Here is a 13,856-nt window from a genome sequence, read left to right as displayed (position 1 = left end):
TACACACAGATTGCCACTTTGGTCCCTAATGGGCCCTACCCTTTCCCTGGTTATCCTCTTGCCCTTAATATACTTATAAAACATCTTAGGATTTTCCTTTATTTTGCTCGCCAGTGTTATTTCATGGCCCCTCCTCGCCCTCCTAATTTCTTTTTTAAGCATGCCCCTGCACTTTTTATACTCCTCTAGGGCTTCTTCCGTCTTTAGTCTTTTGTAACTGCCAAAAGCCCCCCTTTTATTTCTAATGCATTTTTGTATATCCCTTGTCATCCAAGGTTCCCTTTGCTTGTTGGTCCCACCCTTGACCTTTACAGGAACATGTTGGCGCTGTACTCTCTCTATTTCCCTTCTGAAAGTCTCCCACTGTTTTGATGTGGATTTTCCTATAAGTAGCTGCTCCCAGTCCACTTTGGCCAGATCCTGCCTTATCATATTAAAATCGGCCTTCCCCCAATTTAGAACCCTTATTTCCGGACCGTCTTTGTCTTTTTCCATGACCACCTTAAATCTCACCGAATTATGGTCACTGTCGCCAAAATGCTCTCCTACTGATACTTCCACCACTTGCCCGGCTACATTCCCCAGGATTAGGTCCAGTACCGCCCCCTCTCTTGTAGGACTTTCTACATGTTGGCTCAAAAAGCTCTCCTGGATGCACTTTAAGAATTCTGCACCCTCTAAGCCTTTCACACTCTGACTATCCCAATTTATATTGGGGAAGTTGAAATCCCCCACTATTATTACCCTATTATTTTCGCACTTGTCTGAGATTTGCCTACATATCTGTTCCTCTATCTCCCCCTGACTGTTTGGGGGCCTATAGTACACTCCCAGCAAAGTGCTTGCCCCCTTTTTGTTTTTAAGTTCTACCCATATGGCCTCATTAGAGGAACCCGCTAATATATCGTCCCTCCTTACAGCAGTAATTGACTCCTTAATTAATATTGCAACACCCCCTCCCCTATTACACCCCCCTCTGTCTCGCCTGAAGATTCTATACCCCGGAATATTGAGCTGCCAGTCCTGACCCTCCCTCAACCATGTCTCCGTGATAGCAACAATATCGTACTCCCATGTGTTCAACAACAACTTCAGTTCATCCACCTTATTTGCAAGACTCCTTGCATTAAAATAAATGCCTTCCAGCCCTGCCATATTCTCTTTTGCCTTCACATATTTGCTCTGCCTTCCCAGCTGACTTGTTTTTTCCTCTGTATTTGGCTGTAAATCACCCCCCACTATAGCTCCACTCTGTACCCCATCCCCCTGCCAAGTTAGTTTAAACCCCCCCCAGCAGTGCTAGCAAACCTCCCCGCAAGGATATTGGTTCCCCTCTGGTTCAGGTGTAAACCGTCCGACTTGTACAAGTCCCACCTTTCCCAGAAGCAGACCCAGTGATCCAGGAAACTAAAGCCCTCCCCCCTGCACCATCCCTTTAGCCACGCATTCATCTGTTCTATCTTCCTATTCCTATACCCACTAGCACGTGGCATGGGGAGTAATCCAGAGATTACAACCTTTGAGGTCCTGCTCTTTAATCCTTCACCTAGCTCCTTAAATTCTTGCTGCAGGACCTCATCCCTCTTTTTACCTATGTCGTTGGTACCAATGTGGACCACGACCTCTGGCTGTTCACCCTCCCCCTCCAGAATGCCCTGCAGCCGCTCAGTGATATCCTTGACCCTGGCACCAGGGAGGCAACAAACCATCCTGGATTCACGTCTACGGCCACAGAAACGCCTATCTGTTCCCCTTACTATAGAATCCCCTACCACTATTGCTCTCCCACTCTTTTTCCCCCCTTCCTGGGCAGCAGGAGCACCCCCAGTGCCAGCAAGTTGGCTGCTGCTGCCTTCCCCCGGTGAGTCATCCCCCCCAACAGTATCCAAAGCGGTATACTTGTTTGAGAGGGGAATGGTCACAGGGGTCTCCTGCACTACCTGCCTGCTTCTATTGCTCCGCCTGGTGGTCACCCATTTCCTGTCTTCCTGTGCAGCCCTTCCCTGCGGTGTGACCAACTCACTAAACGTGCTATCCACGACCCTCTCAGCATCGTGAATGCTCAACAACCCATCCACCCGCAGCTCCAGCGCCTCAATGCGGTCTGCTAGTAGCTGCAGATGGATGCATCTCTGGCACACGTGGTCATCAGGGGCACCGGGGTCCCTGAATTCCCACATAGAGCAAGAGGAGCATATCACGGGGCTGGGCTCACCTGGCATGACCTTCCCTTTACTTAATTTAAATTAATTTACTACCACCAATTAAAAATATCTCTAAGGCGCTTGTATAGTCTACCAACAGTCCCTGCTACACCAGAAAAGACCCTAGTAACTATAAACTACAGAGTTAAAGTTTAAAAAAGAGAAATACTCACCAACCAATCACTTACCTGCTCCCTGGTGACGTCACACTCTGATTACTTTTTACCTCTCTCCTCTGCTGTTGATTTGGTATGCCTCACCTCGCACTGCCGCCGATTTGAATCTGCCGCCGCTTTTAACTGCCGCCGGTCACTGCCCCTTCACAGGTCCGATGCTCTGATCGGGCCTCACCTCGCACTGCCGCCGATTTGAATCTGCCGCCGCTTTTAACTGCCGCCGGTCACTGCCCCTTCACAGGTCCGATGCTCTGATCGGGCCTCACCTCGATCTGGGCCACTTGATATTGTGCCGGCTCGGAGCAAGCGAGTTGGAGTGGGATGCCTATTGTAATGTATGTACCTTTAAGGGGAGAACTACTTTTACAGCTCCTGTATACTGTAGTACCGGCAGTGACCACACCTGTATATAAACCCTGAGTAGGGATCTGTACAGATAGTTCTAGAGTAACCCTCATTCAGTAAACACCTGTTGATCATTCCCTGCAGTCTCTTGTCTAATTATTGAAGGACACAACATCAAGATACAAGGATCTAACATTGGCGACAAGCAGACTCAAACCTACCTGCAACTCTGCATCACCTCCCAGGGATTCGCTCCTGGAGAACAGTGGAAGAAGGCCGAGTCCAGAAGCACGGGCGTCGACCACGGGAAACCCCCCAGTCATCCAGTGGAGATTGAGCATCGCAGGGGAGGCTGTCTAGAGCCAGGCTTGGCTTTCCAGTCACGGTGGTCCAGCGAAACGGGCTGGCAACAGGTACTGCGCAGACCCTTCCCGGACAGCGGCGGCTAGAGCCGACCAACGGCACAGAAAAAGGCCGAGCAGCGTCGACGGGGGAGAGAGAGAGGGTAGAGCGCTAAGGGCGCAGCCGGTGTTCAGGACCGAGCGGCGTCAACGAGAGAGAGCAGAGCGCAGCCGGTGTTCAAGGGCCGAGCAGCATCAACGGGGGAGAGAGGTGCGCAGGAAAACGCGCAGAGCGCAGCCCGTGTTCAAGGGCCGAGCAGCGTCAGCGGGGAAGAAAGGAAAGCGTGGGAGACACCATTTTAAGCCGCAGCGGGGAAGAAAGGAAAGCGCGGGAGATGCCATTTTAAGCCAGTCTAACCACACCCAAAAATGCCGAAGAGTGGCAGTATCACAGCGTTCGACAATGAAGTCGAAGATTGGACGACATATGTCGAACGCATAGAAGTATACTGCAAGGCGAATGAAGTGCCAGATGACAAGAAAGCGCTGGTATTGTTGAATTCAATGGGTGCCAAATCGTATGGCTTACTACGAAACCTAGTAACCCCAGAGAAGCCAGTAGAAAAAGATTTTGAAAACATAGTGTCAATCCTACAGGACCACTTAAACCCCACACCGCTGCTGATAGCAGAAAGATTTAAGTTTCACGAAAGGAACCAGCATAAAGATGAAAGTAATGCTGAGTATTTAACGGAACTGCGCAAGCTATCGAAACACTGCCAGTTTGGAATGGGACTAGCAGATACTTTAAGGGACAAATTTGTGTGTGGGCCTCAAAGTGAAGGAACCCAGAAACGGCTTCTATCAGAAAAGGATCTTACGCTGGACAAGGCTTTCAGCATTGCAGCATCACACGAAGCAACAGCACGGGGTGCTGCAGAGATACAACGGAGACTGCAAGAATATGGCACAAATGAAATGTCATACGGAACAGTGAAGTGCTATCGCTGCGGCAGAATAACACACGACCATAATGATTGCTGGTTCAAGGACAAAGTGTGCAGACAGTGTGGGAAAAGTAGGACACATAGCAAGAGTCTGCAGGTCAGGAAAGTAAACCAGCAGCAAGAAATCTCCACAGGAGAAGTACAAGAAGGTACATAAGGTGACGGAGAGTAGTTCAGACGAACAGAAGAGTGATACAGACTCCGGAAGCAAGGAGCTGGGTTGTCTGAAACTACATAATGTGATCAAAACGGAGGATCACCAAACTATCTGGGTCACGCTCAAGATAGCAGGAGTCCAAGTGAAAATGGAATTGGACACAGGATCAGCCCTAACAGTCATAAACCGAAGGGACTACAGCGGCTATTCTCACATATACCCTTGAGAGATACAAAGATTGTCTTGAAGACGTATACGGGGCAAAAAGTCTACCCCAAAGGAAAAATAAGGGTGAACGTTATATATAACGGAAAGGAAACACCAAAAATGGACCTATATGTATTGCCAGATGGAGGACCACCACTACTAGGACGTGAATGAATCCGGAAGATACAGCTAGATTGGCATTCCATACAACCACTAACTGTAGATGCCAAAAAGGATGACGACGTCACACCTGGACGACTGTCAAAAATGCTAACTGACGCACAAGAAGTGTTCCAGCAGGGACTCGGAACACTAAAAGGCATAACAGCGATGATCAAAATAGAGGAAAATGCAAGCCCAAAGTTTTTTAAGGCCAGACCGGTACCTTATGCGATCCGCCCAGCCGTCAAAGCAGAGCTGGAAGGTTTGGAACTTTCAGGAGTACTGTCCAAAGTGGACTGGAGCGAGTGGGCTACACCCATCGTTCCTATAATGAAGAGGCCGTTGAGTAATACGCCTGGGGGACCCAGTCCTCCACACTGTACAATATCCGCTTCCGCGGATTGAAGATATTTTCGCCTCGCTATCTGGAGGGAAACGCTTCACTAAGATTGATCTGGCCCAGGCGTACCTGCAAATGGAGGTAGAAGAAGCCTCGAAACAGTACCTCACGATCAACACTCATAAAGGTCTCTACCAATACAAGCGGCTGGTGTTCGGGGTAGCATCAGCTCCGGCTATTTGGCAAAGGGCAATGGAACAAGTCCTGCAAGGGATTCCAGGGACCCAGTGTTATTTGGACGGCATCGTGGTCATGGGCGAAAGTGATCACCTCGCCAACCTGGAGCAGGTGCTCACTAGATTGAAGGGATATGGGCTCTGAGCTAATCGCCACAAATGCGAGTTTTTCCAGAAGCAGATCTCGTATTGTGGCCATGTTATTGATAAAGAGGGGTTACATAAGTCCCCTGAAAAGATTGAGGCAGTAGTCAAGGCTCCAGCACCGGAAAATGTGTCACAACTGAGGTCGTTCCTCGGGCTGGTGAACTACTACCATAAGTTCTTGCCGAATTTGTCTACCATACTACACCCACTGAACACCCTACTGCAAACGGGGGTACCATGGAAGGGGAGTGACGAATGTAAATGAGCTTTCCAGAAGAGCAAAGCATTGATCACATCAAAAGAGGTGTTGGCTCATTTCAACCCAGCACTACCAATTCGGTTGGCGTGTGATGCATCACCCTATGGCATTGGAGCGGTGCTGTCGCACAAATTCCCGGACGGCTCGGAGAGGCCAGTAGTCTTTGCGTCTCAGTCACTAACCTCAGCCGAGCGTAACTACGCCCAGATTGACAGGGAGGCCCTCAGCCTAGTGTGGGGAGTGAAAAAGTTCAATCACTATCTGCACGGGCAGAAGTTCACCTTGCTGACTGACCACCAACCACTTGTCTCCATCTTTAATCCAAAGAAGGGCGTTCTGGTGATGACTGTGCAACGGCTACAAAGATGTTCCCTTTTTCTAGGGGCGCACCAATATGAAATCGAGTATAAGGGCACGAAACAGCATGGAAACGCTGATGGGCTATCACGCCTGCTACTGCCTACTGCGGAGGAAGCACCAGCAGTGGATCCTGTCAAAATATTTCATTCGACCATAATTGAATGCTTGCCAGTAACTAACGCTGGTATAGAGAAGGAGACCCGAAATGACCCGACACTGTCTCGGGTATATGATTTGACAGTGAAGGGATGGCCAGCACATGGCGACTCACTGTTGCCAGCATTCTCATCCAGAAGAGAACAACTGTCAGTATGCCAGGGGACCTTGATGTGTGGATCCCGAGTGGTAATTCCACCCAAGTTAAGGGAGAGAGTGTTCAATGAGCTTCACGAAGGCCATCTGGGAGGGGTGAAAATGAAAAGCCTTGCTAGGGCTTATGTGTGGTGGCCGAGGATCGATCAGCAAATCGAGGACCTGAAAAAGAGCTGCTCAGGATGCCAGAAGGTCCAAAATGCACCACCACATGCCCCTCTACACCCATGGGAGTGGCCCTCATCTCCATGGCAACGAGTGCATATTGATTTTGCTGGTCCATTCATGGACTCAATGTTTTTAATAGCCGTGGATGCGCACTCGAAATGGCCTGAGGTGATCAAAATGTCCTCCGCCACCATGGAGAAAACTATTGCAGTCCTACGGACCATTTTTGCCAGGAACGGCTTGCCAGAGCAGATTTGCTCTGATAACGGACCACAGTTTGTGTCCGAAGAGTTTCGAAGATTTATGAAAAGGAATGGGGTAAGGCATTACACATCCGCCCCGTATCATCCAGCCACAAATGGATTGGCTGAGAGGTTCGTACAAACCTTTAAAAAAGCAGTAACGGTCATGTGCGATGACGACATTCCACTGCAGCATAAGGTGGACAATTTCCTGTTAGCCTACAGAAATGCGACACATGCAGTCACCAACCAGGCCCCGGCCATGATGTTCTTTAACCGAAGGTTGAGATCTCGTCTGGATTTGCTCAGACCAAATGTACGAAGAGATGTTGAGAATAAGCAATTCCAGCACATCAATGAGAAGTCGACAAGGAGCTTCAATGTAGGGCAACCAGTCTTGGCCCGCGACTACCGAACAGAGAAATGGCAACCAGGAACGATATGCACACGGCAGGGGCCACTAATGTACACAGTGGATGTTGGGGAGAACATTATGAGACGCCGTGTTGACCAGATCCTAGAGTCACAGGAACGAGTCAACCCCATGTCTCGCCCATACGTACCTGGTGATGAACCCGACGTACAGGTAGCATCTACCCCAGAAACAGTAGCATCGGAAGCGGATGAACCAACCGACGACAGGGGGCCAGAATCGCCTCCGCACCAAGAGCAAGACACTCGGGAAAGGCGCTATCCAGAAAGGATCAGGAAGCCTCCCCAAAGACTGAATTTATAAATAGACTATTTTCAGTTAATGTTGCATGTTAAAAGTGTTAATTGTAATTAGTTTGCTATTTAATTGTTAAATGAGTGTTATGGTACTGTTAATCTAAAGGGGGAGGAATTGTAATGTATGTACCTTTAAGGGGGGAACTACTTTTTACAGCTCCTGTATACTGTAGTACAGGCAGTGACCACACCTGTATATAAACCCTGAGTAGGGATCTGTACAGTTAGTTCTAGAGTAACCCTCATTCAGTAAACACCTGTTGATCGTTCCCTGCAGTCTCTTGTCTAATTATTGAAGGACACAACTGTAGTGTATGTACCTTTAAGAGAGAACTACTTTTACAGCTCCTGTATACTGTAGTACCGGCAGTGACCACACCTGTATATAAGCCTTGAGCATGCCTCTGTACCCCAGTCTTGAGACTACCCTACTCCAGTAAATACCTGTTGATTGTTAAGTTACAGCATCCGTGTGGTTATTGAAAAACATCATACTCTCAGAATCACGGATCTAACAGTGTCAATGGGGTAAGATAGAGGGTGAAGTGCACAGGGCGCAGCCGGGGGTTGAAAACCGAGCGGCGTCGAGGAATAACAAAATGGAGAGAGAAAGGGTAAAGCAGCAGCCGGGTTCAAGACCGAGCGGCGGAAACGGGAAAGGTGCACAGAAAAAAAAACGCGCAGAGCACAGCCAGGGCTCAAGGGCTGAACAGTGTCCACGGGGAGAAGAAGGGAGAGCGCGGGAGACGCCATTTTTAGAAGCCGCAGCGGAGAAGAAGGGCGAGCGCGGGAAGAAAGGAAAGCACGGGAGACGCCATTTTGTGCCAGCGGAGAAGAAGGGAAAGCGCGGGAGACGCCATTTTTGACAGTTAAATCACACCCAGGGATGCCGAAGAGTGGCAGTATCTCTACGTTCGACAATGAAGTCGAAGATTGGGCAACATATGTGGAACGTATTGAGGTGTACTGCAGGGCGAATGAAGTGCCAGATGCTAGGAAAGCACTGGTTTTGTTAAATTCCATGGGTGCAAAAACTTATGGGTTACTGCGAAACCTAATAACCCCAGAGAAGCCTGTGAATAAGAATTTCGAAAGCATAATAGAAATCCTACAGGACCACTTAAACCCCACACCGCTGCTGATAGCAGAACGATTTAAGTTCCATAAAAGGAACCAACACAAAGACAAAAGCAATGCTGAGTACTTAACGGAACTGCGCAAGCTATCGAAACACTGCCGGTACTACAGTATACAGGAGCTGTAAAAGTAGTTCTCTCTTAAAGGTACATACACTACAATTCCTCCCCTTTTAGATTAGCAGTACCCATAATATTCAAATAACAATTAACACTTTAACATGTACATGAAACAACAATAGTCCATTTATAGATTCAGGCCTAGAAATTGGGTTTTGGCTTAGCCAGGGCTTTAGCGTCGGAAATTAGTGCCGGCGCTAATTCCCCTGCGCGCGCCAAAAATTCAGTGGCGCCGCGCCCAAACGGCTGCCGGCGCTACTGAAGGGTCTTTGCGGCGGTACATCGGCGCTAACTGCCGTTTCGCGCCGCAATTCCGGCGCTGCGGCACCCGATGCGGTGCGGCAGGCTGGGGACGTGCAGGCCTCCTCCTCCCGTTAAGGAGGAGCTGCCTGCACCCGGCCGCGGCCCGCGCAAATCAGCTTAAAAATGAGCCCGGCACCTCGGACAAGTGCCGGGCTTGCATCTGTTCCGGGGGGGGGAGAAGTCCGGGGAGGGAGCTGCGGGCAGGCGGCCGGCGGGAAAGTGGCCGGCCGCCGCGGGGCCTTTAATGCGCCGGCGCAAACTGGAGTAAGGCACCTCTGCCAGAACGTTGCTTGCGGCTGCCACGGGCGAGGCGGCCGCAACTCAATTTCGGAGTTCGGGCGGGTTACCACGGCAACCGGGACGCTGCGCACACCGATGACGTCATCGGTGCCGGCGCAGCGCTACCGGTGCAATGCCGATTTAGGGCCCCAGGGAATTTTTAAACTGGCCATAACTCTGGCGCTAGTCCCTCTAGCGCCTCAAAAGCGGCACTAAGGCTAGTGAATTTCTAGGCCTCAGTCTTTGGGGCGGCTTCCTGATCCTTTCGAGATAGCGCCTTTCCTGAGGTTCTTGTTCTTGGTGCGGAGGCGATTCTGGCCCCTTTTCGTTGGTTAGTTCATCGGTTTCCACTGCTACTGGTTCAGAGGTAGATGCTATCGGTATGTTGGGTTCATCCCCAGGTACTCGAGACATGGGGTTGACTCGTTCCTGTTACGCTAAGATCTGATCGACGTGGCGTCTCACAATGTTCTCCCCAACATCCACTGTGTACATTAATGGCCCCTGCCTTGTGCATATCGTTCCTACTGTGGAGGAAGCACCAGCAGTGGACCCTATCGAGATATTTTATTCGTCAATAATTGAACGATTGCCAGTAACGAACGCGGATGTAGAGAAGGAGACCCGCAATGATCCGACACTGTCTCGGGTATATGATTTGACGGTGAGGGGATGGCCAACACATGGCGTTTCACTGTTGCCAGCATTCTCATCCAGAAGAGAACAGCTGTCAGTATGCCAGGGGACAGTGATGTGTGGATCCCGAGTGGTGATTCCACCCAAGTTAAGGGAGAGGGTGCTAAATGAGCTTCTTGAAGGTCATCTGGGAGGGGTGAAAATAAAAAGCCTTGCTAGGGCTTATGTGTGGTGGCTGGGGATCGATCAACAAATTGAGGACCTAACCAAGAGCTGCTCAGGATGCCAGAAGGTCCAAAATGCACCACCACATGCCACTCTACACCCATGGGAGTGGCCCTCCTCTCCATGGCAATGGGTGCATATTGATTTTGCTGGTCCATTCATGGACTCAATGTTCTTAATAGCAGTGGATGCTCACTCGAAATGGCCTGAGGTGATAAAAATGTCCTCAACCACTACAGAGAAAACGATTGCAGTCCTACGGACCATATTTGCCAGGAACGGCTTGCCAGAGCAGATTTGCTCTGATATTGGACCACAGTTTGTGTCCGAAGAGTGTTGAAAATTTATGAGAAGGAATGGGGTAAGGCATTACACATCCGCCCCGTATCATCCAGCCACAAATGGATTGGCTGAGAGGTTCGTACAAACCTTTAAAAAGGCGATAAAGGCCATGTGCGATGATGAAATTCCACTGCAGCATAAGGTGGCCAATTTCCTATTAGCCTACAGAAATGCGACACATGCAGTCACCAACCAGACCCCGGCCATGATGTTCTTTAACCGAAGGTTGAGATCTCGTCTGGATTTGCTCAGACCAAATGTGCGAAGAAATGTTGAGGATAAACAATTCCAGCACATCAATGAGAAGCCGACAAGGAGCTTCAATGTAGGACAACCAGTCTTGGCCCGTGACTACCGAACAGAGAAATGGCAACCCGGAATGATATGCACAAGGCAGGGGCCATTAATGTACACAGTGAATGTCGGGGAGAACATTGTGAGACGCCACGTCGATCAGATCTTAGCGTCATAGGAACAAGTCAACCCCATGTCTCGAGTACCTGGGGATGAACCTGACATACTGGTAGCATCTACCTCCGAACCAGTAGCAGTGGAAACCGATGAACTAACCGACGAAAAGGGGCCAGAATCGCTTCCGCACCAAGAACAAGAACCTCAGGAAAGGCGGTATCCCGAAAGGATCAGGAAGCCGCCCCAAAGACTGAATCTATAAATGGACTATTGTTGTTTCATGTACATAGAGTCATAGAGTCATAGAGTTTTACAGCACAGAAAGAGGCCCTTCGGCCCATCGTGTCTGCGCCGCCCATCCATCCCTGTCCAGTCTAATCCCATTTTCCAGCATTTGGTCCATAGCCTTGTATGCAATGGCATTTCAAGTGCTCATCCAAATGCTTCTTGAATGTTGTGAGGGTTCCTGCCTCTACCACCCTTTCAGGCAGTGAGTTCCAGCTTCCAACCACCCTCTGGGTGAAAAAGTTCCTCCTCAAATCCCCCCTAAATCTCCTGCCCCTTACCCTGAATCTGTGCCCCCTTGTTATTGACCCCCCTACTAAGGGGAAAAGTTCCTCTTTATCTACCCTATCTATGCCCCTCATCATTTTGTACACCTCAATCAGGTCCCCCCTCAGCCTCCTTTGCTCCAAGGAAAACAACCCCAGCCTGTAGAGTCTCTCTTCATAGCTAAGGCGCTCCATCCCAGGTAACATCCTGGTGAATCTTCTCTGCACCCTCTCCAGAGCAATCACATCCTTCCTATAGTGAGGCGACCAGAACTGCACACAGTACTCCAGCTGTGGCCTCACCAGCGTTTTGTACAGCTCCATCATAACCTCCCTACTCTTATATTCTATGCCTCTGCTAATGAAGGCAAGTATCCCATATGCCTTTTTAACCACCTTATCTACCTGCTCCGCTGCCTTCAGGGATCTATGTACATGTACACCAAGGTCCCTCTGACCCTCTGTACTTCCTAGGGCCCTACCACCCATTGTGTATTCCCTTGCCTTATTTGACCGTCCAAAATGCATCACCTCGCATTTTTCCGGGTTAAATTCCATTTGCCACTTTTCCGCCCATCTGACCAACCCGTTAATATCGTCCTGTAGCCTGAGACTTTCCTCCTCGCAATTTACCACCCCACCAATTTTCGTGTCATCCGCGAACTTACTGATCATACCCTTTACATTCTCATCCAAATCGTTAATGTAGATCACAAACAGCAAGGGACCCAGCACCGATCCCTGAGGTACCCCACTGGACACAGGCTTCCAGTCACAAAAGCAACCTTCGACCATCACCCTCTGCCTCCTGCCACTCAGCCAGTTTAGGATCCAACGCGCCAAGGCCCCCTGGATCCCATGGGCTCTTACCTTCTTGACCAGTCTCCTATGCGGGACTTTGTCAAAAGCTTTACTGAAGTCCATGTAAACCACATCCACAGCATTTCCCTCATCTACACAGCTAGTCACCCCCTCGAAAAATTCAATCAGATTGGTCAGACATGATTTACCCTTGACAAAGCCATGCTGACTATCCCCGATTAATCCTTGCCTCTCCAAGTGGAGACTAATTCTGTCCCTCAGAATTTTTTCCAATAATTTCCCTACCACAGATGTTAGGCTCACTGGCCTGTAATTCCCTGGTTTATCCCTGCTATGTTAAAGTGTTAATTGTTATTTGAATATTATGGGTACTGCTAATCTAAAAGGGGAGGAATTGTAGTGTATGTACCTTTAAGAGAGAACTACTTTTACAGCTCCTGTATACTGTAGTACCGGCAGTGACCACACCTGTATATAAGCCTTGAGCATGCCTCTGTACCCCCAGTCTTGAGACTACCCTACTCCAGTAAATACCTGTTGATTGTTAAGTTACAGCATCCGTGTGGTTATTGAAAAACATCATACTCTCAGAATCACGGACCTAACAACAACATCAAGATACATGGATCTAACACCTATGGCATGGTAAAGAGGCCTGGCCCTCAAAATGGACCAAGCTTCCCTCTGGCGCGCTCCACCCGTCGGCTGCCCAGTAGTTAAACTCTGCCTCAAAGAGTCCATTAGACCTTGTCAATTACTGTAGACATTTTGGTCAATAACTTTGCAATAATGTGGTGTTGTTAGACAGTGCCTAAATAATAGTACAGCTGGAGAGCCATGCAAGTTGGTCGGAGCCTTGCTGCCTTTACAATTGCAGGGGTTACTCTGAGCAGTGCATCAATCAAAATGTTTAATGGCTCTCTGGATTGAATACTGACTTATTTCTGTGATATCCCCTGTTGGGACCTGGAATCTACCAGTCGCATAGAAATTGAAAGATGTTTTTACCTTGGCTACCATTGGAGGGGCAATGCTTACTGAACGCTTTCCCCACAGTTATTTGTTCAAGAGCTGGCACAGTTTCGTACCACCTCCCTGGATATCCTTAGTCTTTGCATGTACTGCTTCTCCAGTAATGACAAGTATCTGCTGCTTGGCCTGTGGACAGACCCCTGGAGTAGTTGGTGCAGGTGATTTTGGTGCAGGTGATTTTAGATCTTCAATGCAACTTTTTCTCCTGCACTATCTACTATCTACTCTTCTGGCAATACCTGGCAGCACATTTTGCACGTGTAATGCTCACCAGCATTTTTTTTAACCTATCTAGACATTTTAATAACTTCAACTCAGGCATGTAGCAACAGGTGTTAGTGGAGAATTCATTACAGCGAATGAGAAAGAGCACCAGTATAAAGAGCCATTAACGAGCCCTTGAACTGGCACCACTAAGCAATTAGCATTAAAATGACAACAGAATGTTAAGAAGTTCTTTTGTCACAGGGTGAAAAACAACACTTAAACCACCAACTGACACAGCTTTCCCACATATCTGTTCCTTTCTACTAATTATTTTATTTCCACTGTACCTGGAACACAATCCAGTGGATCTCGCTTGCTGTCAGTATATTTCACCTGTTGT

The sequence above is a fragment of the Somniosus microcephalus genome, chromosome 1, assembly GCF_052327205.1.
Source record: "Somniosus microcephalus isolate GS21.2 chromosome 1, FLI_Smic_1.0, whole genome shotgun sequence".
NCBI classification, from domain to species: domain Eukaryota; kingdom Metazoa; phylum Chordata; class Chondrichthyes; order Squaliformes; family Somniosidae; genus Somniosus; species Somniosus microcephalus.
This window is presented reverse-complemented; position numbering follows the sequence as displayed.